At 39.2% G+C, this 22,478-nt stretch overlaps 2 non-coding genes across 2 annotated transcripts; one reads left to right on the top strand and one right to left on the bottom strand.

The window, feature by feature from the left end:
• Nucleotides 1–4,198: 4,198 nt before the first annotated feature.
• Nucleotides 4,199–4,306, bottom strand: LOC112712169 (small nucleolar RNA R71). Its single transcript, XR_003157699.1, has one exon. It is a non-coding gene; the product is annotated as a small nucleolar RNA R71 (small nucleolar RNA).
• A 16,355-nt stretch (nt 4,307–20,661) lies between these two features.
• LOC112716566 (small nucleolar RNA R71) lies at nt 20,662–20,769 on the top strand. Its single transcript, XR_003160403.1, has one exon. It is a non-coding gene; the product is annotated as a small nucleolar RNA R71 (small nucleolar RNA).
• The last annotated feature ends 1,709 nt before the right edge of the window (nt 20,770–22,478 follow it).

The following is a 22,478-nucleotide window of genomic DNA, read 5'->3' as shown; positions in this document are numbered from 1 at the left end:
GGGAGCTATCTTTTGAATGAGATAGAGATTTAGTCACGGCTTCTAGAAGCAGTGACCTGCCGCGTTGGATAAGTGGAGCTGGGCTCCTTGGTACTAACCTTAGCTCATCTAAAATTTCAACCCCAAACATTCAAACATTCATGACCCATATGCAAATTAAACTATCTAACTCAAAGATGAAATTAATTCTAAGCTAACCAAGATAAACAAAAATGCAATAAAACAAAATTATAAACAAGGAGAGGGTAAGAACAATGTTATCATGGTGGGGTGTCTCCCACTTAGCACTTTGGTTTATAGTCCTTAAGTTTGACTTGTTGAGGAGACTCTTGTTAGGGTGGCCTATGTTTTCACTCCTCCTTGAATCTCCATCCAAGCTTGCACTTTATAGGTCCTCCAGGATCCCATGTTTTAGTTTCCTGCTGCCTTCTTGTTGATTTCTATGTTTCAAGCTGGATGTACAAAACCTCAAATTACCCTCGAAGCAACCCAACACTCTACAGAATCCACTCAATTGTGCTTTACACCGTGCTTGAATTCCAATTCTTGAATTGGTTTTCTTGTAGAGCTTTGGACTTCCTTGGCAACCAACACTCCTTTCTCCATGATGAGCGGATAATTTATACGCTTTTTGGCATTGTTTTTATATAGTTTTTAGTATGATTTAATTAGTTTTTAGTATATTTTTATTAGTTTTTAAGCAAAATTTACATTTCTGGACTTTACTATGAGTTTGTGTATTTTTCTATGATTTCAGGTATTTTCTTGTTGAAATTGAGGGACCTGAGCAAAAATCTGATTCAGAGGTTGACAAAGGACTGCAGATGTTGTTGGATTCTAACCTCCCTGCACTCAAAGTGGATTTTCTGGAGCTACAGAACTCCAAATGGCACGCTCTCAATTGCATTGGAAAGTAGACATCTAGGGCTTTCTAGAAATATATAAACATTATACTTTGCGCGAGTTTTGACTACGTAAAATGGCGTCAAAACGCCAGTTCTCTGTCTTGTACTGGCGTCAAAACACCAGAACTAGCATAAAAGTTGGAGTTAAACGCCCAAACTGGCACCAAAGCTGATGTTTAACTCCAAGTGAAGCCTCTACACGTGTAAAGCTCAATGCTCAGTCCAAGCACATACTAAGTGGGTCCGGAAGTATATTTCTGCATCATTTACCTATTTCTGTAAACCCTAGTAGCTAGTTTCATTATAAATAGGACCTTTTACTATTGTATTTTCATCTTAGAATCTTGGTATCCATCTTTGGAACGTTTTTCCTTAGACTTGGGGGCTAGCCTCTCGGCCATGCCTGAACCTCTATCACTTATGTATTTTCAACAATGGAGTTTATACACACCGTAGATTAAGGGTGTGGAGCTCTGCTTTTCCTCGAGTATTAATGCAATTACTACTGTTTTCTATTCAATTCATGCTTATTTTTATTCTAAGATATTCGCTTGCACTTCAACCTGATGAATGTGATGATCCGTGACATTCATCATCATTCTCACCTATGAACGCGTGACTTACAACCACTTCCGTTCTACTTAAGATTGAGCGTGTATCTCTTAGCCTCCATTCCGAAAGATCAGAGTCTTCGTGGTATAAGCTAGAATTATTGGTGGCCATTCTTGAGATCCGGAAAGTCTAAACCTTGTCTGTGGTATTTCGAGTAGGATCTGGGAAGGGATGACTATGACGAGCTTCAAACTCGCGAGTGTTGGGCGTAGTGACAGACGCAAAAGAAATCACTGGATTCTATTCCAACGTGATCGAGAACCAACGGATGATTAGCCGTGCGGTGACAGCGCATTTGGACCATTTTCACTGAGAAGACGGGAGGTAGCCATTGACGCCGGTGAAGCCCAACATACAGCTTGCCATAGAAAGGAGTATGAAGGATTGGATGAATGCAGTAGGAAAGCAGAGATTCAAGAGGGATAAAGCATCTCCATACGCTTATCTAAAATTCCCACCAATGATTTACGTAAGTATCTCTATCTTTATTTTCTGTTTATTTATCTTTTTACTTCTTAAAACTCCATAACCCATTTGAATCCGTCTGACTGAGATTTACAAGGTGACCATAGCTTGCTTCAAGCCGACAATCTCTGTGGGATCGACCCTTACTCACGTAAGGTTTATTACTTGGACGACCCAGTGCAATTGCTGGTTAGTTGTGCGAAGTTATGACAAAGTGTGATTCACGTTTGAGAGCTCCAAGTCTTTGGCGCCATTGTTGATGATCACAATTTCGTGCACCAAGTTTTTGGCACCGTTGCCGGGGATTGTTAGGTAATTTTTATTTTTTATTTTCTTTTCAAAAAGCTTTCAAAAATCTTTCAAAAGTTTTTTTTATTATTTGTTTTCGTTTTTCCCTAAACAATTTTCGAAAACCCAAAAAAATTCATAAAATCATAAAAACTCAAAAATATTTCATGGTTCTTGTTTGAATCTAGGGCCAAATTTTAAGTTTGGTGTCAATTGCATGATTTTAATTGTCTTGCAATTTTCGAAACACATGCATTGTATTCTTGATGATCTTCAAGTCGTTCTTGATGAATTGCCTTGTTTGATCTTCATGATTTATTGATTTGCACTGCATGATGTTCTACATATGCATTCTTGCATTCATATGGGCCAAACATGAGAAAGTTCTAAGTTTGGTGTCCTCCATGTTTTCTTTCATTAAGAAAACTACGTTCTTGATGTCCATCTTGATCTTCAAGATTGTTCTTGATGTTCATCTTGACGTTCATAATGTTCTTGCATATATCTTGTGTTTTGACCCAAGAATTATATGTTTTGACTCATTTTGTTGTTTTTTCAAAATTGAAAATATATCTTCTTGAATAAAGGATTTAGTAAAATGAAGATCCAAGAACATAAAGCAGAGGAATTACAGAGAAAAAGCTGGGCGTTCAAAACGCCCAGTGAAGAAGGAAAGATGGCGTTTAAACGCCAGCCAAGGTACCTGGCTGGACATTTAAACGCCCAAACCATGCAGCAATTGGGCGTTAAACGCCCAAAACATGCAGCTCCTGGGCGTTTAACACCAGGAAGACATAAGGAGAGGAATTTTTGTTTTCAAATCAAATCTTTTTCAAATCTTCATAATTTTTCAAAATCAAATCTTTTTCAAATAAAATATTTTCAATCATAATCATATCTTTTCAAACATATCTTTTTCAAAAATCAAATCTTTTTAAAATTTCTTTTTCAAATCTTTTTCAAAATAAATTTCAATCATATCTTTTTAATCATATCTTTTTCAAAAATTTGATTTCAAAAATCTTTTCTAAACTTCCTATCTTTTCAAAATTTGATTTTCAAATCTTTTTCAACTAACTAATTGATATTTTTTTTGTTTGTTTTACTATTTCCTATCTTTTTTCAAAACCACAACCAATTTTTCAAAAATTCATTTTAAATTTTATTCTTTTAATTTTTGAAAATTTCTCCCCACTCTCTTATCTTTTTTATTTAAACACTAACATTCCTCCTCCATTGTCAATTCGAACTCCATCTCTCTTTGTGTGTTCGAATTCTTCCTTACCTACCTCATCCTTCCATTCTTGTTTTCCTCTGACACCTCAAGGAATCTCTATACTGTGACATAGATGATTCCATATTTTCTTTGTTTTCTTCTCTTTCATATAAGTAGGAACAAAGATAAAGGCATACTTGTTGAAGCTGATCCTGAACCTGAACAGACTCTGAAGAGGAAGCTAAGAGCAGCTAGAGCACAAAACTCTGAAGAGGACCTCACTGAAATTTTCGAAAAGGAAACGGCAAAAGAAACAATTATGGCCGAACCAAACAACAATGCAAGGAAGATGCTTAGTGATTTTACTACACCAACTTCCAACTTCTATGGAAGAAGCATCTCAATTCCTGCCATAGGAGCAAACAATTTTGAACTAAAGCCTCAATTAGTTTCTCTACTGCAACAAAACTGCAAGTTTCATGGACTTCCATCAAAAGACCCTTATCAGTTTTTAACTGAGTTCTTGTAGATCTGTGATACTGTTAAGACCAATGGAGTTGATCCTAAAGTCTACAAGCTTATGCTTTTCCCTTTTGCTGTAAGAGACAGAGCTAGAACATGGTTGGACTCACAACCTAGAGATAGCCTGGACTCTTGGGATAAGCTAGTCACGGCTTTCTTAGCCAAGTTCTTTCCTCCTCAAAAGCTGAGCAAGCTTAGAGTGGATATTCAGACCTTCAGACAAAAAGATGTTGAGTTCCTCTATGAAGCTTGGAAAAGATACAAGCAATTGACCAAAAAGTGTCCTTCTGACATGCTTTCAGAATGGACCACATTAGATATATTCTATGATGGTCTATCTGAATTTTCCAAGATGTCACTGGACCATTCTGCAGGTGGATCCATTCACCTAAAGAAAATTCCTGCAGAAGCTCAGGAACTTATTTAATTGGTTGTAAATAACCAGTTCATGTATACCTCTGAGAGGAATCCTGTGAGTAATGGGACGCCTCAAAAGAGAGAAGTTCTTGAAATTGATGCTCTAAATGCCATACTGGCTCATAAAAAAATATTGACCCAACAAGTCAATATGATCTCTTAGAGTCTGAATGGATTGCAAAATGCATCCAACAGTACTAAAGAAGCATCTTCTGAAGAAGAAGCTTATGATCCTAAGAACCTTGCAATGGTAGAGGTAAATTACATGGGTGAAGCCTTTGACAACACCTATAATCCTTCATGGAAAAATCATCCAAATTTTTCATGGAAGGATCAACAGAAGCAAGGCTTCAATAATAACAATGGTGGAAGAAACAGGTTTAGTAATAGCAAACTTTTCCCATTATCATCTCAGCAACAAACAGAGCATTCTGAGCAGAATCCTTATAGCTTAGCAAACATAATCTCTGATCTATCTAAGACCACTCTTAGTTTCATGACTGAAACAAGATCCTCCATTAGAAATTTGAAGGCACAAGTGGGCCAGCAGAGTAAAAGGGTTACTGAAACTCCTCATAGCACTCTCCCAAGCAATACAGAAGAGAATCCCAAAGGAGAGTGCAAGGCCATTGATATAATCAACATGGCCGAAACCCTAGAGGAGGAGGAAGACGTGAATCCCAATGAGGAAAACCTCAGAGGATGTCCAAAGGTCAGTAAGGAATACCCTAATGAGGAACCAAAGGAATCTGAGGCTCATACAGAGACCATAGAGATTCCCTTGGACCTCCTTTTACCATTCATGAGCTCTGATGACTATTCATCTTCTAAAGAGGATGAAGACATCATTGAAGGGAAAGTTGCCCAATATTAAGGAGCAATCATGAAGCTGAATGCCAAATTATTTGGTAATGAGACTTGGGAGGAAGAGCCTCATTTGCTCACCAATGAACTGAATACATTGGTTCAGCAAAATTTACCTCAAAAGAAACAGGACCCTGATAAATTCTTAATACCTTGTACCATAGGCACCATGACCTTTGAAAAAGCTCTGTGTGACTTGGGGTCAGGGATAAACATGATGCTACTCTCTGTAATGGAGAAACTGGGAATCTATGAGGTATAGGCTTCCAAATTCTCATTGGAGATGTCAGATAAATCTATGAAAAAGGCTTATGGACTAGTAGAGGACGTGCTAGTGAAGGTTGAAGGCCTTTACTTCCCTGCTGATTTCATAATCTTAGACACTAGGAGGGGTGAGGATGAATCCATCATCCTTAGAAGACCCTTCCTAGCCATAGCAAGAGCTGTGATTGATGTTGACAGAGGAGAGTTGATCCTTCATGTGAATGAAGAATGCCTTATAGTAAAGACTCAAGGTTCTCCATCTGTAACCATGGAGAGTAAGCATGAAGAGCTTCTCCCAATACAGAGTCAAACAGAGCCCCCACATTCAAACTCTAAGTTTGGTGTTGGGAGGCCATAGCCAAACTCTAAGTTTGGTGTTGAGAGATCTCAACCATACTCTGACCATCTGTGAGACTCCATGAGAGCTCACTGTCAAGCTATTGACATTAAAGAAGCGCTTATTGGGAGGCAACCTAATTTTATTTTAATTTTATCTATATTATTTTGTTTTCTTTTAGGTTGATGATCATGTGAAGTCACAAAGCCAATTACAAAAATAAAGAAAAAAATCAAAAACAGTATTGAAAATAGCACACCCTGGAGGAAGGACTTACTGGCGTTCAGTAAGGGTAGCAAAATGGGCGTTTAAACGCCCAATCTGGCACCTTTCTGGGCGTTTAAACGCCAGAATAGGGCAGCAAACTGGCGTTTAAATGCCAAAATTTCACTCTAAGATATTGTAAATGCCTAATTGGAGTAGGGATGAAGAATTCCTTGACCCCTCAAGATCTGTGGACCCTACAGGGTCCCCACCAACCTTAACTCACTCTCTCTCCTCTTCACACCTTTCTACAACACTCTTCCTCAAATACCCTTCACCAATCACCTCCATATCTCTTCCCCAAAGACCCTTCACCAATCACTTCCTTAACTCTCCCTCCCAAACCCACCCAAACCATTTGGCCACTCTCCTTATAAATAACCCCCTTCACCGCTTCATTTTCACACATCACAACCACCTTCTTCCCCTCTTGGCCGAACCCTATACACCCTCCATCTCCTACATTTTCTTCTTCTTCACATCTTTCCTTCTTCTTTTGCTCGAGAACGAGCAAATATTTTAATTTTGGTGTGGTAAAAGCATTGCTTTTTGTTTTTCCATAACCATTTATGGCACCTAAGGCCAGAGAAACCTCTAGAAAGAGGAAAGGAAAGGCAACTGCCTCCATATCTGAGTCATGGGAGATAGAGAGATTCATCTCAAAGGTCTACCAAGACCACTAGCAACCAATCTGAGGTAACTGTGGATCGGGCCATCATGATTCATAGTATCATGATTGGAGAGGAAGTAGAAGTTCATGAGATCATACCTCTAGGACTCTACAAAGTGGCTGACAAGCCCTCACCTTTGGCAAGTTTAGCCTTTCCTCATCTCATATGTCACCTTTGCTATTCAGCTGAGATTGTCAAAGAGGGAGACATCCTCATTGAAGAGGACAAGCCCATCACTAAGAAAATGATGGAGCAAACTAGAGAGCCCATTCATGGCACTCAACAAGAGCATGAGGAAGTTCTTCATCAAGAAATCTCTGAGATGCCTCAAGGGATGCAATTTCCTCCACACAGTTATTGGGAGCAACTCAACACTTCTTTGGAAAACTTGAGTTACAACATGGACCAATTAAGGGTGGAACACCAAGAGCACTCCATTATTCTCCATGAGATTAGAGAAGATCAAAGAGCTATGAGGGAGGAGCAACAAAGGCAAGGAAGAGACATAGAGGAGCTCAAGAGCACTATTGGTTCTTCAAGAGGAGGAAGACGCCACCCTCACTAAGGTGGACTCATTCCTTAATCTCCTTGTCTATTTATTTTTCTATTTTTCGGCTTTATGCTGTATGTTCTATCTATGTTTGTGTCTTCACTACATGATCATTAGTGTCTAGAGTCTATGTCTTAAAGCTATGAATAACTCCATGAATCCTTCACCTCTCTTACATGAAAAATGTGCTTAATTACAAAAGAACAAGAAGTACTTGGATTTCAAATTTTATCTTGAAATTAGTTTAATTATTTTGATGTGGTGGCAATACTTTTTGTTTTTTGAATGAATGCTTGAACAGTGCATATTTTTTATCTTGTTGTTTATGAATGTTAAAATTGTTGGCTCTTGAAAGAATGATGAGCAAAAAGAAATGTTATTGATAATCTGAAAAAATCATGAAATTGGTTCTTGAAGCAAGAAAAAGCAGTGAAAAAAATGGCGAAAAAAAAGAGAAAAAGAAAAAGCAAGCAGAAAAAGTTAATAGCCCTTTAAACCAAAAGGCAAGGGTAACCAAGATAAACAAAAGTGCAATAAACCAAAATTATAAACAAGGAGAGGGTAAGAACAATGTTATCATGGTGGGGTGTCTCCCACCTAGCACTTTGGTTTATAGTCCTTAAGTTTGACTTGTTGAGGAGACTCTTATTAGGGTGGCCTATGTTTCCACTCCTCCTTGAATCTCCATCCAAGCTTGCACTTCATAGGTCCTCCAAGATCCCATATTTTAGTTTCCTGCTGCCTTCTTATTGATTTCTATGCTTCAAGCCGGATGGACAAAATCTCAAATTACCCTCGAAGCAACCTAACACTCTACGGAATCCACTCAATTGTGCTTTACACCGTGCTTGAATTCAAATTCTTGAATTGGTTTTCTTGTAGAGCTTTGGACTTCCTTGGCAACCAACACTCCTTTCTCCATGATGTGCAGATAATTTATACGCTTTTTGGCATTATTTTTATATAGTTTTTAGTATGATTTAATTAGTTTTTAGTATATTTTTATTAGTTTTTAAGCAAAATTCACATTTCTAGACTTTACTATGAGTTTGTGTGTTTTTCTGTGATTTCAGGTATTTTCTGGCTGAAATTGAGGGACCTGAGCAAAAATCTGATCCAGAGGCTGACAAAGGACTGCAGATGTTGTTGGATTCTGACCTTCCTGCACTCAAAGTAGATTTTCTGGAGCTACAGAACTCCAAATGGTGTGCTCTCAATTGCGTTGGAAATTAGACATCCAGGGTTTTCCAGCAATATATAATAGTCCATACTTTGCACGAGTTTTGATGACATAAAATGGCGTCAAAATGCCAGCTCTCTGTCTTGTTCTAGCGTCAAAACGCCAGAATTGGCATAAAAGTTGGAGTTAAACGCCCAAACTGGCACCAAAGCTGATATTTAACTCCAAGTGAAGCCTCTACACATGTAAAGCTCAATGCTCAGCCCAAGCACACACCAAGTGGACCCGGAAGTGGATTTCTGCATCATTTACCTATTTTTGTAAACCCTAGTAGCTAGTTTCATTATAAATAGGACCTTTTACTATTGTATTTTCATCTTAGAATCTTGGTATCCATCTTTGGAACGTTTTTCCTTAGACTTGGGGGCTGGCCTTTCGGCCATGTCTGAACCTCTATCACTTATGTATTTTCAACGGTGGAGTTTCTACACACCATAGATGAAGGGTGTGGAGCTCTGCTGTTCCTCGAGTATTAATGCAATTACTACTATTTTCTATTCAATTCATGCTTATTCTTATTCTAAGATATTCGCTTGCACTTCAACCTGATGAATATGATGATCCGTGACACTCATCATCATTCTCACCTATGAACGCGTGACTGACAACCACTTCTGTTCTACTTAAGATTAAGCATGTATCTCTTAGCCTCCATTCCGAAAGATCGGAGTCTTCGTGGTATAAGCTAGAATTATTGGCGGCCATTCTTGAGATCTGGAAAGTCTAAACCTTGTCTGTGGTATTTCGAGTAGGATCTGGGAAGGGATGACTGTGACGAGCTTCAAACTCGCGAGTGTTGGGCGTAGTGACAGACGCAAAAGAGTCACTGGATTCTATTCCAACATGATCGAGAACCAACAGATGATTAGCCATGCGGTGACAGCACATTTGGACCATTTTTACTGAGAGGACGGGAGGTAGCCATTGACGCCGGTGAAACCCAACATACAGCTTGCCATAGAAAGGAGTATGAAGGATTGGATGAATGCAGTAGGAAAGTAGAGATTCAAGAGGGATGAAGTATCTCCATACGCTTATCTAAAATTTTCACCAATGATTTACATAAGTATCTCTATCTTTATTTTCTGTTTATTTATCTTTTTACTTATTAAAACTCCATACCCCATTTGAATCCGCCTGACTCAGATTTACAAGGTGACCATAGCTTGCTTCAAGCCGACAATCTCCGTGGGATCGACCCTTACTCACGTAAGATTTATTACTTGGACAACCCAGTGCACTTGCTGGTTAGTTGTGTGAAGTTGTGACAAAGTGTGATTCACGTTTGAGAGCTCCAAGTCTTTGGCGCCATTGTTGATGATCACAATTTTGTGCACTACTCCACCATGTAACAACCCAAGAAAGATTTTGAGTTGGTAATTTATCTCCAAGATAGCATATTGATGGGGGCCAATGAAGTTCATAGGTGAAATTGCCACCCACTTATTGTGCTCTTAGAATGGAATTGCTTCCCTAGATTCTTGCATGAGGACTTCTACTTTTTGGTTGTCAACTCCTTCCTCATCAACCTCTTCCTCCTCTTCCCCATCACTTAAGTCATACTTTGGAGGTTGTGTGAAGTCCACGTCAACCTCTTCTTCAAATCCAAGAGGGGAAGGTTTATCAAGATCATTGAAGGGATTGACCAATGCAGACAAAAAATCATCAATGATGGAATTCATATCTTGGTTAATCTCCCTCAATTCTCCCTTTCTCTCCTCCGGGTCAAATACTTCCTTTTCTTCCTCTTGTTGTAATTCAAGCTCTAACCATTCTTCTTTCTCTTGAGGTTCTACATTTTCCTTCTCACTACACTCTTTAGTAGATCCTTCACATTCTACAAGAGAGGTGCCTTAATCGGATGAGCATAGAAGGACTAAACGGTTTACCGCTTCGGCTATGGTAGCCATAAGTTGCCCTTGTGTCCTTCGAAGTTCTTCTTGCTCTTGAAGAAAGGCTTGAAGCTCTTATTCTTCTTGGGACAAGAGTTGGAGAACTCCACAATTAGATAAGAGGGAAGGTTCATTGGGTGGGATAAAGATTGTATATGTAGGAGGTAGTTCACATTGATGAGTATCTTGAGGTGGTATGTAAGGAGGTGGATGGTGGTATTGGTGTGGTGTTTGGATATGTGGTAATTGAGGGTTATGTTGGAGGTATGGGTTACAGGCATATGGTGGTGAAGGTGCATAACCAAAGTGAAATCCACCATATCCTTGGGTTGGGTATGTGCATCGGGGAGGGTATGGCTCATTGTGACATGGAGGAGATTGCTCCTCCCAAAATTGATGTTCCAATCCCATTATGCAATCCAAAATTGAAGTTATCAAGCCTTACAAAATGATCACAACCATACTCCAAACCAAGAGGGTGATAACTCACAGAGAAAATTGAAAATAAATCTAAAGACATTAATTAACAAAAGAAACAAAATCCTAATTAACAGCAAAAACAATCAAACAACCCAAAAAGTGTCTATTCACACTATTCACATATTCACAACAACCAAAATTATAGCACTCATTGCATTAGCTCACCGGCAACGGCACCAAAAACTTGATAAGCGAGAATTGCACCGGTTTGGATTTTTCCACTTAAAATAATTTCTGTTGCAAGTATAGACCAAACTGGCAACCAACTCCCACCATCAGAGTTTAATTTCAAATTAAAATAACCAAGAGTAATTAAACCTTGGGTCGTTCTCCCTAGGAACTAGTGACAATAAGCGCACAATTTTGGTTGTGAGAAGCGAAAATGTTTTCAATAATAAAGCAATTAATAAAGAGATAAAAGAACGATCCAAAATTGTAATTAATGAACTAATAAAAGAACTAAAGAACTATGTATGTAATATGAACAAGTAAAGCTTTAAAGTGAATGAGGAGTGATTCAAAATATAAATGGAACCTTGACTTGGGATGAGTTGTGGAATTCCTTCCTTGCCATAACCACAATTATGATAATTATGATGGATTAATCTCACTTAGTCAATCCTTAACATTGAAGAGTAAGTTAAATGAGCATAATTGTTATTAATCCACAAATCCTAGCTAACTTACTAATTACCTTAGTAAAAACCTACCTTAGTGGAAACAATAACAACTAAAAACCCAAGAATTATCACTAAATGTCAGACATTATGACTCTAGTATTCCATATACTCAATCCCCCAAGCCAAGGGGTGAAAATTTACCCCATAATCAAAATTGGCATTTCATCAAACACATAGTGAGGATAATCATAAAATATGACAAAATTGGAAAATTACTTAAAACTATGAACAACCAAAAAATAAAATCAACAAAGGCAACTCAATAAACATAAAATAACCATTAAACATCAAATTCATTAACCAAAACTCAAAATTGCAAGAAGCATATTTGTATTGATAAAGGAAATTAAAATAGAAGAAAGTGTAGAACAAGTAGTGTAATAAAAGAGAAAATTAAAAAAATACTTACAATAGAAATAAGCTAGGATCCAAAATAAAAACTTGAAGCTATAAAATTCTACAAACCCTAATTAAATCCAAAGGAAAATTGAGAGAAAACCTAACCTAAACTACCAAAAACTATTCCTAAGTGTGTTGTATAATGTATTGTCTTGTATTTGGTTGCTTGCCCCTCCCTTATATGCTTCAACACTTCAGAAATGGGCCAAAAAGCCTCCCAAATCGCAAGCCACGTGACTTTTTAATGAAGTCACGCACAGGGAATTGTGCGTACACACAGATGTGTGCGTACGCACACTTTCTGATTTTTCCTTTTGTGCGTACGGATAGACGTATGCGTATGCACACTTGCTGGTTTCTTCACTCGTGCGTACGCACAGGATGTTGTGTTGTGCGTACGCACACTTGGCTGTGTACTTCTCCTTTGCTTTCATAATGTTTTCTCCCAATTGCGTGCTTCTCTTCCACTATTATCAAGGCATTCCTACATATTACACCTGAAATCACTCATCAGAATCATCAAGGCATGAATGGAATGAAAGTGGAATAAAACTGATTAAAATAAGCACAAAATAGCATGTTTTCACAATTAGGCACAATTTAGAGAGAAAACTCAAAAGTATGCTATTTAGATGAATAAATGTGGGTTTATATAATGAAATCCACTCAAATCCAGCCAAAATTTATCATCAAATTTGGATTCATCACTATGCCGAGCTTCAAGAGCATGTAGTCGGGGATATGGCTAAAATGTATAAGAATCTGAAGGCCCAAGTTCGGGTCCTGGACCCCGACCTTGAACTTTCTTTGTTCAATACTGATAATGTTGTTGTTGAGGGAAGATCGTCCCTACCCCTAATGATAAGGAGGAGATGCTCGCGCTCGACCCCAAGACTCAGACTTGTCCAGCTTCTTCGGTTTCAGAAATCCAAGCCAGGGCTCAACCCGAGGTCATTTTTGTGGGGGCTTCTCCTTCCTCTCCTGAGATTATTGAGGCAGTTCCAATTATTGGGCTTCTACCTTCTCCTCCTGCCAAGGATGCTGTGGGGGTGAGAATCTTAACCCTCTTTAATCTCCCTATATTTTTAGGTTATTTGAGATGTGCTTGACTTGTGGGCCGAACACTTCAACTTTTTGTAATAATTAGTGTTTTGCTTTGAACTCTTTATTATTTGGTCGAAAATCTTATGAAGAGAGATCGATTAAAACCCTTTTTCTTTTTAAGATGAAACTTAGGTTCCCTTTGGGTTTTTTTGGCTGAGATGTTTGAGTTTTCCTTTTGTAGGTCTAACTTTGAGTAGTCGGCCTTTATTAATTTACTTTTACTGCTCATTTTTTTATCTGGTCTCATTGAGATCACTTTATATGAGCCATTTTTGTAACCTTTTACATTAATTTGGACCTCGTCGCTTCATCTTGCCGACTTTGTTTAGGTCAGACAATGATTTTTTGCAGTTTTTTGAGCTTAAATTAATGCGTTTCTTAGGTAGAAAACTTTTTGAAAGAAATAGGAATTTTATTAGTGATTAAGGGTTTCCTTTACAGAGGTCTACGTTCTAGGGACTGGAATACCCTAACCGTTGTGCTGGATTAAAATCCATTAAGTCAGGGAAAAAAGAGTACACCTTGGGACAAGGTTTGCTACCTAGCTGTAGTACTTTCTCAAGTTACATGCATGCTACGACCTTAAGACCTCCCTCCGTGTAGGTCGGACACTTTTTAGTAACCTTTTCCTAAGACCTCTAGTATCTTGTAAGATCCTTTCCAATTAGTGGCCAGCTTCCTAATGCACCACTATTTCATGGCACATCTTGTGCTTAATTGAGTGGATTTTATCCACTAATCTCACACTTATTCATTGAAATTGCATGTTTTACATTTCCTCTCCTGATTTTGTGCTAAGATTGAAAACATGCTTCTTTGGCCTTTAATTCACTATTTTTAATCCTTTCTTATTACCATTTGATGCCTTGATATGTGTGTTAAGTGATTTCAGGGTTTATAGGGTAGGAATGGCTTAGAGGATGGAAAGGGAGCATGCGAAAGTGGAAGAAATACAAGAATTTTGATGGATTTGCTGAGCTGTTAACCCTGACCTCTTCACACTCATTCAATCATAACCTGAGCTACAGAGATCCAAATGAGGCAGTTCTAGTTGCGTTGGAAAGCTGACATTCGAGGCTTCGCAACGATATATAGTTTGCTATAGTTGCCATGCTGTTAGGTGATGCGTAGCCTAGAGAAAGTTCAATCTACACATACGCGTGGTCGACGCGTACGTGGTGCACGAAATTGTGATCAATACTTTTCACAACTCAAATAATCCCAGGTAATGAATCCAAAAACTTGGTATTCAACACCATGGCATAAACACAATTTCGCACAACTAACCAACAAGTGTACTGGGTCGTCCAAGTAATAAACCTTACGCGAGTAAGGGTCGATCCCACAGAGATTGTTGGTATGAAGCAAGCTATGGTCACCTTGTAAATCTTAGTCAGGCAAACTCAAATGGGTATGGTGATATGCGAATAAAACATAAAGATAAAGATAGAGATACTTATGTAATTCATTGGTAGGAATTTCAGATAAGCATATGAAGATGCCTTCCCTTCCGTCTCTCTGCTTTCCTACTGTCTTCATCCAATCCTTCTTACTCCTTTCCATGGCAAGCTTAAGCAAGGGTTTCACCGTTGTCAGTGGCTACCTCCCATCCTCTCAGTGGAAATGTTCAACGCACCCTATCACGGCACGGCTATCCATCTGTCGGTTCTCGATCAGGCCGGAATAGAATCCATTGATTCTTTTGCGTCTGTCACTAACGCCCCGCCCTCAGGAGTTTGAAGCACGTCACAGTCATTCAATCATTGAATCCTACTCAGAATACCACAGACAAGGTTAGACCTTCCGGATTCTCTTGAATGCCGCCATCAGTTCTAGCCTATACCACGAAGACGCTGATCTCACGGAATGACTGGCTCGGTTGTCAGGCGAGCACTCGGTTGTCAGGCGATCAACCATGCATCGTGTATCAGGAATCCAAGAGATATTCACCCAATCGAAGGTAGAACGGAGGTGGTTGTCAGTCACACGTTCATAGGTGAGAATGATGATGAGTGTCACGGATCATCACATTCATCAAGTTGAAGAACAAGTGATATCTTAGAACAAGAACAAGCGGAATTGAATAGAAGAACAATAGTAATTGCATTAATACTCGAGGTACAGCAGAGCTCCACACCTTAATCTATGGTGTGTAGAAACTCCACCGTTGAAAATACATAAGAACAAGGTCTAGGCATGGCCGAATGGCCAGCCTCCCAATGATCTAAGATAGCATCAAAACAAAGATAACTACCCAGATATCTCAATACAATAGTAAAAGGTCCTACTTATAGAGAACTAGTAGCCTAAGGTTTACAGAGATGAGTAGATGACATAAAAATCCACTTCCAGGCCCACTTGGTGTGTGCTTGGGCTGAGCAATGAAGCATTTTCGTGTAGAGACTCCTCTTGGAGTTAAACGCCAGCTTTGGTGCCAGTTTGGGCGTTTAACTCCCATTCTTGTGCCAGTTCCGGCGTTTAACGCTGGGAATTCTGAGGGTGACTTTGAACACCGGTTTGGGCCATCAAATCTTGGGCAAAGTATGGACTATCATATATTGCTGGAAAGCCCAGGATGTCTACTTTCCAACGCCGTTGAGAGCGCGCCAATTGGGTTTCTGTAGCTCCAGAAAATCCGCTTCGAGTGCAGGGAGGTCAGAATCCAACAGCATCTGCAGTCCTTTTTAGTCTCTGAATCAGATTTTTGCTCAGGTCCCTCAATTTCAGCCAGAAAATACCTGAAATCACAGAAAAACACACAAACTCATAGTAAAGTCCAGAAAAGTGAATTTTAACTAAAAACTAATAAAAACATACAAAAAATAACTAGATCATACTAAAAACATACTAAAAACAATGCCAAAAAGCGTACAAATTATCCGCTCATCACAACACCAAACTTAAATTGTTGCTTGTCCTCAAGCAACTGAAAATCAAATAAGATAAAAAGAAGAGAATATGCAATGAATTCCAAAAACATCTATGAAGATCACTATTAATTAGATGAGCGGGGCTTTTAGCGTTTTGCCTCTGAACAGTTTTGGCATCTCACTCTATCCTTTGAAATTCAGAATGATTGGCTTCTTTAGGAACTCAGAATCCAGATAGTGTTATTGATTCTCCTAGTTAAGTATGATGATTCTTGAACACAGCTACTTATTGAGTCTTGGTCGTGGCCCAAAGCACTCTGTCTTCCAGTATTACCACCGGATACATACATGCCACAGACACATAATTGGGTGAACCTTTTCAGATTGTGACTCAGCTTTGCTAGAGTCCCTAATTAGAGGTGTCCAAGGTTCTTAAGCACACTCTTTTTGCCTTGGATCACAACCTTATTTCTTTTCTTTTTCTTTCTTTTCTTTTTTTTTTCTTTTTCTTTTTCTCTCTTTTTTTTTGTATTCACTACTTTTTCTTGCTTCAAGAATCATTTTTATGATTTTTCAGATCCTCAGTAACATGTCTCCTTTTTCATCATTCTTTCAAGAGCCAACATTCATGAACCACAAATTCAAAAGACATATGCACTGTTTAAGCATACACTCAGAAAACAAAAATATTGCCACCACATCAAAATAATTAAACTGTTATAAAATTCAAAATTCATGCAATTCTTTCTTTTTCAATTAAGAACATTTTTTCATTTAAGAAAGGTGATGGATTCATAGGATATTCATAACTTTAAGGCATAGACACTAAGACACTAATGATCACAAGACACAAACATAGATAAACATAAGCGCTAAATTTCGAAAAACAGGAAAATAAAGAACAAGGAATTTAAGGAACGGGTCCACCTTAGTGATGGCGGCTCTTTCTTCCTCTTGAAGATCCTATGGAGTGCTTGAGTTCCTCAATGTCTTTTCCTTGTCTTTGTTGCTCCTCTCTCATAATTCTTTGATCTTCTCTAATTTCATGGAGGATGATGGAGTGCTCTTGATGCTCCACCCTTAGTTGTCCCATGTTGGAACTCAATTCTCCTAGGGAGGTGTTTAGTTGCTCCCAATAGTTTTGTGGAGGAAAGTGCATCCCTTGAGGTATCTCAGGGATCTCATGATGAGTGGGGTCTCTTGTGTGCTCCATCCTCTTCTTAGTGATGGGCTTGTCCTCATCAATAAGGATGTCTCCCTCTATGTCAACTCCAACCGAATAACAGAGGTGACAAATGAGATGAGGAAAGGCTAACCTTGCCAAGGTAGAAGACTTGTCCGCTACCTTATAAAGTTCTTGAGATATAACCTCATGAACTTCTATTTCTTCTCCAATCATGATGCTATGAATCATGATAGCCCGGTCTATAGTAACTTCGGACCGGTTGCTAGTGGGAATGATTGAGCGTTGGATAAACTCCAACCATCCTCTAGCCACGGGTTTGAGGTCATGCCTTCTCAATTGAACCGGCTTCCCTCTTGAATCTCTCTTCCATTGGGCGCCCTCTTCACATATGACTGTGAGGACTTGGTCCAACCTTTGATCAAAGTTGACCCTTCTAGTGTAAGGATGTTCATCTCCTTGCATCATGGGCAAATTGAATGCCAACCTTACACTTTCCGGACTAAAATCCAAGTATTTCCCCCGAACCATAGTAAGATAATTCTTTGGATCCAGGTTCATACTTTGATCATGGTTCTTGGTGATCCATGCATTGGCATAGAACTCTTGAACCATTAAGATTCCGACTTGTTGAATGGGGTTGGTGAGAACTTCCCAACCTCTTCTTCGGATCTCATGTCGGATCTCCGGATAGTCACCCTTTTTGAGTGAAAAAGGGACCTCGGGGATCACCTTCTTCAAGGCCACAACTTCATAGAAGTGGTCTTGATGCACCCTTGAGATGAATCTTTCCATCTCCCATGACTCGGAGGTGGAAGCTTTTGCCTTCCCTTTCCTCTTTCTAGAGGTTTCTCCGGCCTTGGATGCCATAAATGGTTATGGAAAAATAAAAAGCAATGCTTTTACCACACCAAACTTAAAGGGTTTGCTCGTCCTCGAGCAAAATAAGAAAGAAGAGAGCAGAAGAAGAAGAAATGAGAAAGAAGGGAATGGCTTTGTGTTCGGCCAAAAAGGGGGAGAAGTGGTGGTTTGGTTGTGTGAAAATCAAGGAGTGAAGATGGGTTTATATAGGAGTGGGGGGCTCATGGTTCGGTCATGTATGGGTGGGTTTGGGAGGGAAAGTGGTTTGAATTTGAATGGTGAGGTAGGTGGGGTTTTATGAAGGATGGATGTGAGTGGTGAAGAGAAAGATGGGATTTGATAGGTGAAGGGTTTTTTTGGGGAAGAGGTGTTGAGGTGATTGGTGAATGGGTGAAGAAGAGAGAGAGTGGTGGGGTAGGTGGGGATCCTGTGGGGTCCACAGATCCTGAGGTGTCAAGGAAAAGTCATCCCTGCACCAAATGGCAAGCAAAATTGCGTTTTGTGCTAATTCTGGCGTTAAACGCCGGGCTGGTGCCCATTTCTGGCGTTTAACGCCAGCTTCTTGCCCTTTTCTGGCGTTTAACGCCAGTCTGGTGCCCCTTTCTGGCGTTAAACGCCCAGAATGGTGCCAGACTGGGCGTTAAACGCCCAACAGCTAGCCTCACTGGCGTTTAAACGCCAGCACGCTCTCCTCCAGGGTGTGCTGTTTTTCTTTCTGTTTTTCATTCTGTTTTTGCTTTTTTCATTGATTTTGTGACTTCTCATGATCATCAACCTACAAAAAAAACATAAAATAACAAAAGATAATAGATAAAATATAACATTGGGTTGCCTCCCAACAAGCGCTTCTTTAATGTCAGTAGCTTGACAGAGGACTCTCATGGAGCCTCAGAAATGCTCAGAGCTATGTTGGAACCTCCCAACACCAAACTTAGAGTTTGAATGTGGGGGTTCAACACCAAACTTAGAGTTTGGTTGTGGCCTCCCAACACCAAACTTAGAGTTTGACTGTGGGGGCTATGTTTGGCTCTGTTTTGAGAGAAGCTCTTCATGCTTCCTCTCCATGGTGACAGAGGGATATCCTTGAGCCTCAAACACAAAGGATTCTTCATTCACTTGAATGATCAACTCTCCTCTATCAACATCAATCACAGCCTTTGCTGTGGCTAGGAAGGGTCTGCCAAGGATGATGGATTCATCCATGCACTTCCCAGTCTCTAGGATTATGAAATCAGTAGGGATGTAATGGTCTTCAACTTTTACCAGAACATCCTCTACAAGTCCAGAGGCTTGTTTTCTTGAATTGTCTGCCATCTCTAGTGAGATTTTTGCAGCTTGCACCTCAAAGATTCCTAACTTCTCCATTACAGAGAGAGGCATGAGGTTTACACTTGACCCTAAGTCACACAAGGCCTTCTTGAAGGTCATGGTGCCTATGGTACAAGGTATTGAAAACTTCCCAGGATCCTGTCTCTTTTGAGGCAGTTTCTGCCTAGACAAGTCATCCAGTTCTTTGGTGAGCAAAGGGGATTCATCCTCCCAAGTCTCATTTCCAAATAACTTGTCATTTAGCTTCATGATTGCTCCAAGGTATTTAGCAACTTGCTCTTCAGTGACATACTCATCCTCTTCAGAGGAAGAATACTCATCAGAGCTCATGAATGGCAGAAGTAAGTCCAATGGAATCTCTATGGTCTCATTTTGAGCCTCAGATTCCCATGGTTCCTCATTGGGGAACTCAGTGGAGGCCAGTGGACGTCCATTGAGGTCTTCCTCAGTGGCGTTCACTGCCTCTCCTTCCTCCCAAAATTCGGCCATGTTGATGGCCTTGCACTCTCCTTTTGGATTTTCTTCTGTGTTGCTTGGAAGAGTACTAGGAGGGAGTTCAGTAATTTTCTTGCTCAGCTGACCCACTTGTGCCTCCAGGTTTCTAATGGAGGACCTTGTCTCAGTCATGAAACTTTGAGTGGTTTTGATTAGATCAGAGACCATGGTTGCTAAGTCAGAGGTATTCTGCTTAGAACTCTCTGTCTGTTGCTGAGAGGATGATGGAAAAGGCTTGCCATTGCTAAACCTGTTTCTTCCACCATTATTATTGTTGAAACCTTGTTGAGGTCTCTGTTGATCCTTCCATGAGAAATTTGGATGATTTCTCCATGAAGGATTATAGGTGTTTCCATAGGGTTCTCCCATGTAATTCACCTCTTCCATTGAAGGGTTCTCAGGATCATAAGCTTCTTCCTCAGATGAAGCTTCCTTAGTACTGCTTGGTGCATTTTGCATTCCAAACAGACTTTGAGAAATCATATTGACTTGTTGAGTCAATATTTTCTTCTGAGCCAATATGGCATTAAGAGTGTCAATCTCAAGAACTCCTTTCTTCTGACTAGTCCCATTGTTCACAGGATTTCTTTCAGAAGTGTACATGAATTGGTTATTTGTAACCATTTCAATCAGCTCTTGAGCTTCTGTAGGCGTCTTCTTCAGATGAAGAGAGCCTCCAGCAGAGCTATCCAAAGACATTTTGGATAGTTCAGAGAGACCATCATAGAAAATACCTATGATGCTCCATTCAGAAAGCATATCAGAAGGACACTTTCTGATTAATTGTTTGTATCTTTCCCAAGCTTCATAGAGGAATTCTCCTTCCTTCTGTCTGAAGGTTTGGACTTCCACTCTAAGCTTACTCAATTTTTGAGGTGGAAAGAACTTTGCCAAGAAGGCATTGACTAGCTTTTCCCAAGAGTCCAGGCTTTCTTTAGGTTGAGAGTCCAACCATGTCCTAGCTCTGTCTCTTACAGCAAAAGGGAATAGCATCAGTCTGTAGACCTCAGGGTCAACCCCATTAGTCTTGACAGTGTCACAGATTTGCAAGAATTCAGCTAAAAACTGATGAGGATCTTCCGATGGAAGTCCATGGAACTTGCAATTCTGTTGCATTAGAGAAACTAATTGAGGCTTAAGCTCAAAGTTGTTTGCTCCAATGGCAGGGATAGAGATGCTTCTCCCATAAAAGTCGGGAGTAGGTGCAGTAAAGTCACCCAGCACCTTCCTTGCATTGTTGGCATTGTTGTTGTTTTTGGCTGCCATAGGTTCTTCTTCTTTGAAGATTTCTGTTAGGTTCTCTACAGAGAGTTGTGCTTTGGCTTCTCTTGGCTTTCTCTTCAAGGTCCTTTCAGGTTCAGGATCAGCCTCAACAAGAATGCTTTTGTCCTTGCTCCTGCTCATAAGAAAGAGAAGAGAACAAGAAAATGTGGAATCCTCTATGTTACAGTATAGAGATTCCTTGAGGTGTCAGAGGAAAAGAAAAATAGAAGGCAGAAGTAGAAAATTCGAACTTATCAAATAAGATGGAGTTCGAATTTTGCATTAAGGAATAGTGTTAGTCCATAAATAGAAGGATGTGAGAAGAAGGGAAGTAATTTTTGAAAATTAAGTAAAAGATTTTGAAAACATTTTTGAAAAATACTAATTGATTTTCGAAAATGAAAGTGGAAAAGAAATCAAGTGATTTTTTGAAAAAGATTTTGAAATTAGAAATCAAAAAGATTTGATTGAAAACTATTTTGAAAAAGATGTGGTTAAGAAGATATGATTAGTTTTAAAAAGGTGTGATTGAGAAGATATGATTTGAAAAACATTTTAAAAAGATTTGATTTTGAAAATTAAAAACTTGGCTAACAAGAGAAGATATGATTCAAACATTAAACCTTTCTCAACAGAAAAGGCAACATACTTGAAATGTTGAATCAAATTATTGATTGATAGCAAGTATTTTTAAAAAATAGAAAGAAATTGATTTTGAAAACATATGATTGAAAAGATATGATTTGAAAAAGATTTGATTTTGAAAAGATTTTGAAAACTGAAAAAAAATCTGCATTAAAAACAAAATCTTCCCTCTTGTGCCATCCTGGCGTTAAACGCCCAGAATGGTGCACATTCTGGCGTTTAACGCCCAAAATGCTACCCTTTTGGGCGTTAAACGCCCAACCAGGTACCCTGGCTGGCGTTTAAACGCCAGTCTGTCCTTCTTCACTGGGCGTTTTGAACGCCCAGCTTTTTTTGTGCAATTCCTCTGCTGTATGTTCTGAATCTTCAATTCTCTGTATTATTGACTTGAGAAGACACAAATTAAAAATATTTTTGGATTTTTAATAATAAGGAAAAATCAAAATGCAACAAGAATCAAATAACAATGCATGCAAGACACCAAACTTAACAGTTTGTATACTACTGACACTAATGAGACTGCATATGAGACACACAAAACACTCAAGTCAAGAGAATTTAAAGATTAGAGTAAGAAATCATCAAGAATTATTTGAAGATCCTTAAGACACATGAATGAATGCATGTAATTGACACCAAACTTAATATGAGACTAGTGTCTC

This window comes from Arachis hypogaea, chromosome 1 (genome assembly GCF_003086295.3).
Source record: "Arachis hypogaea cultivar Tifrunner chromosome 1, arahy.Tifrunner.gnm2.J5K5, whole genome shotgun sequence".
NCBI lineage: Eukaryota > Viridiplantae > Streptophyta > Magnoliopsida > Fabales > Fabaceae > Arachis > Arachis hypogaea.
The sequence above is the reverse complement of the archived record's forward strand: the minus strand, read 5'-3'. Positions and strand labels throughout refer to the sequence as shown.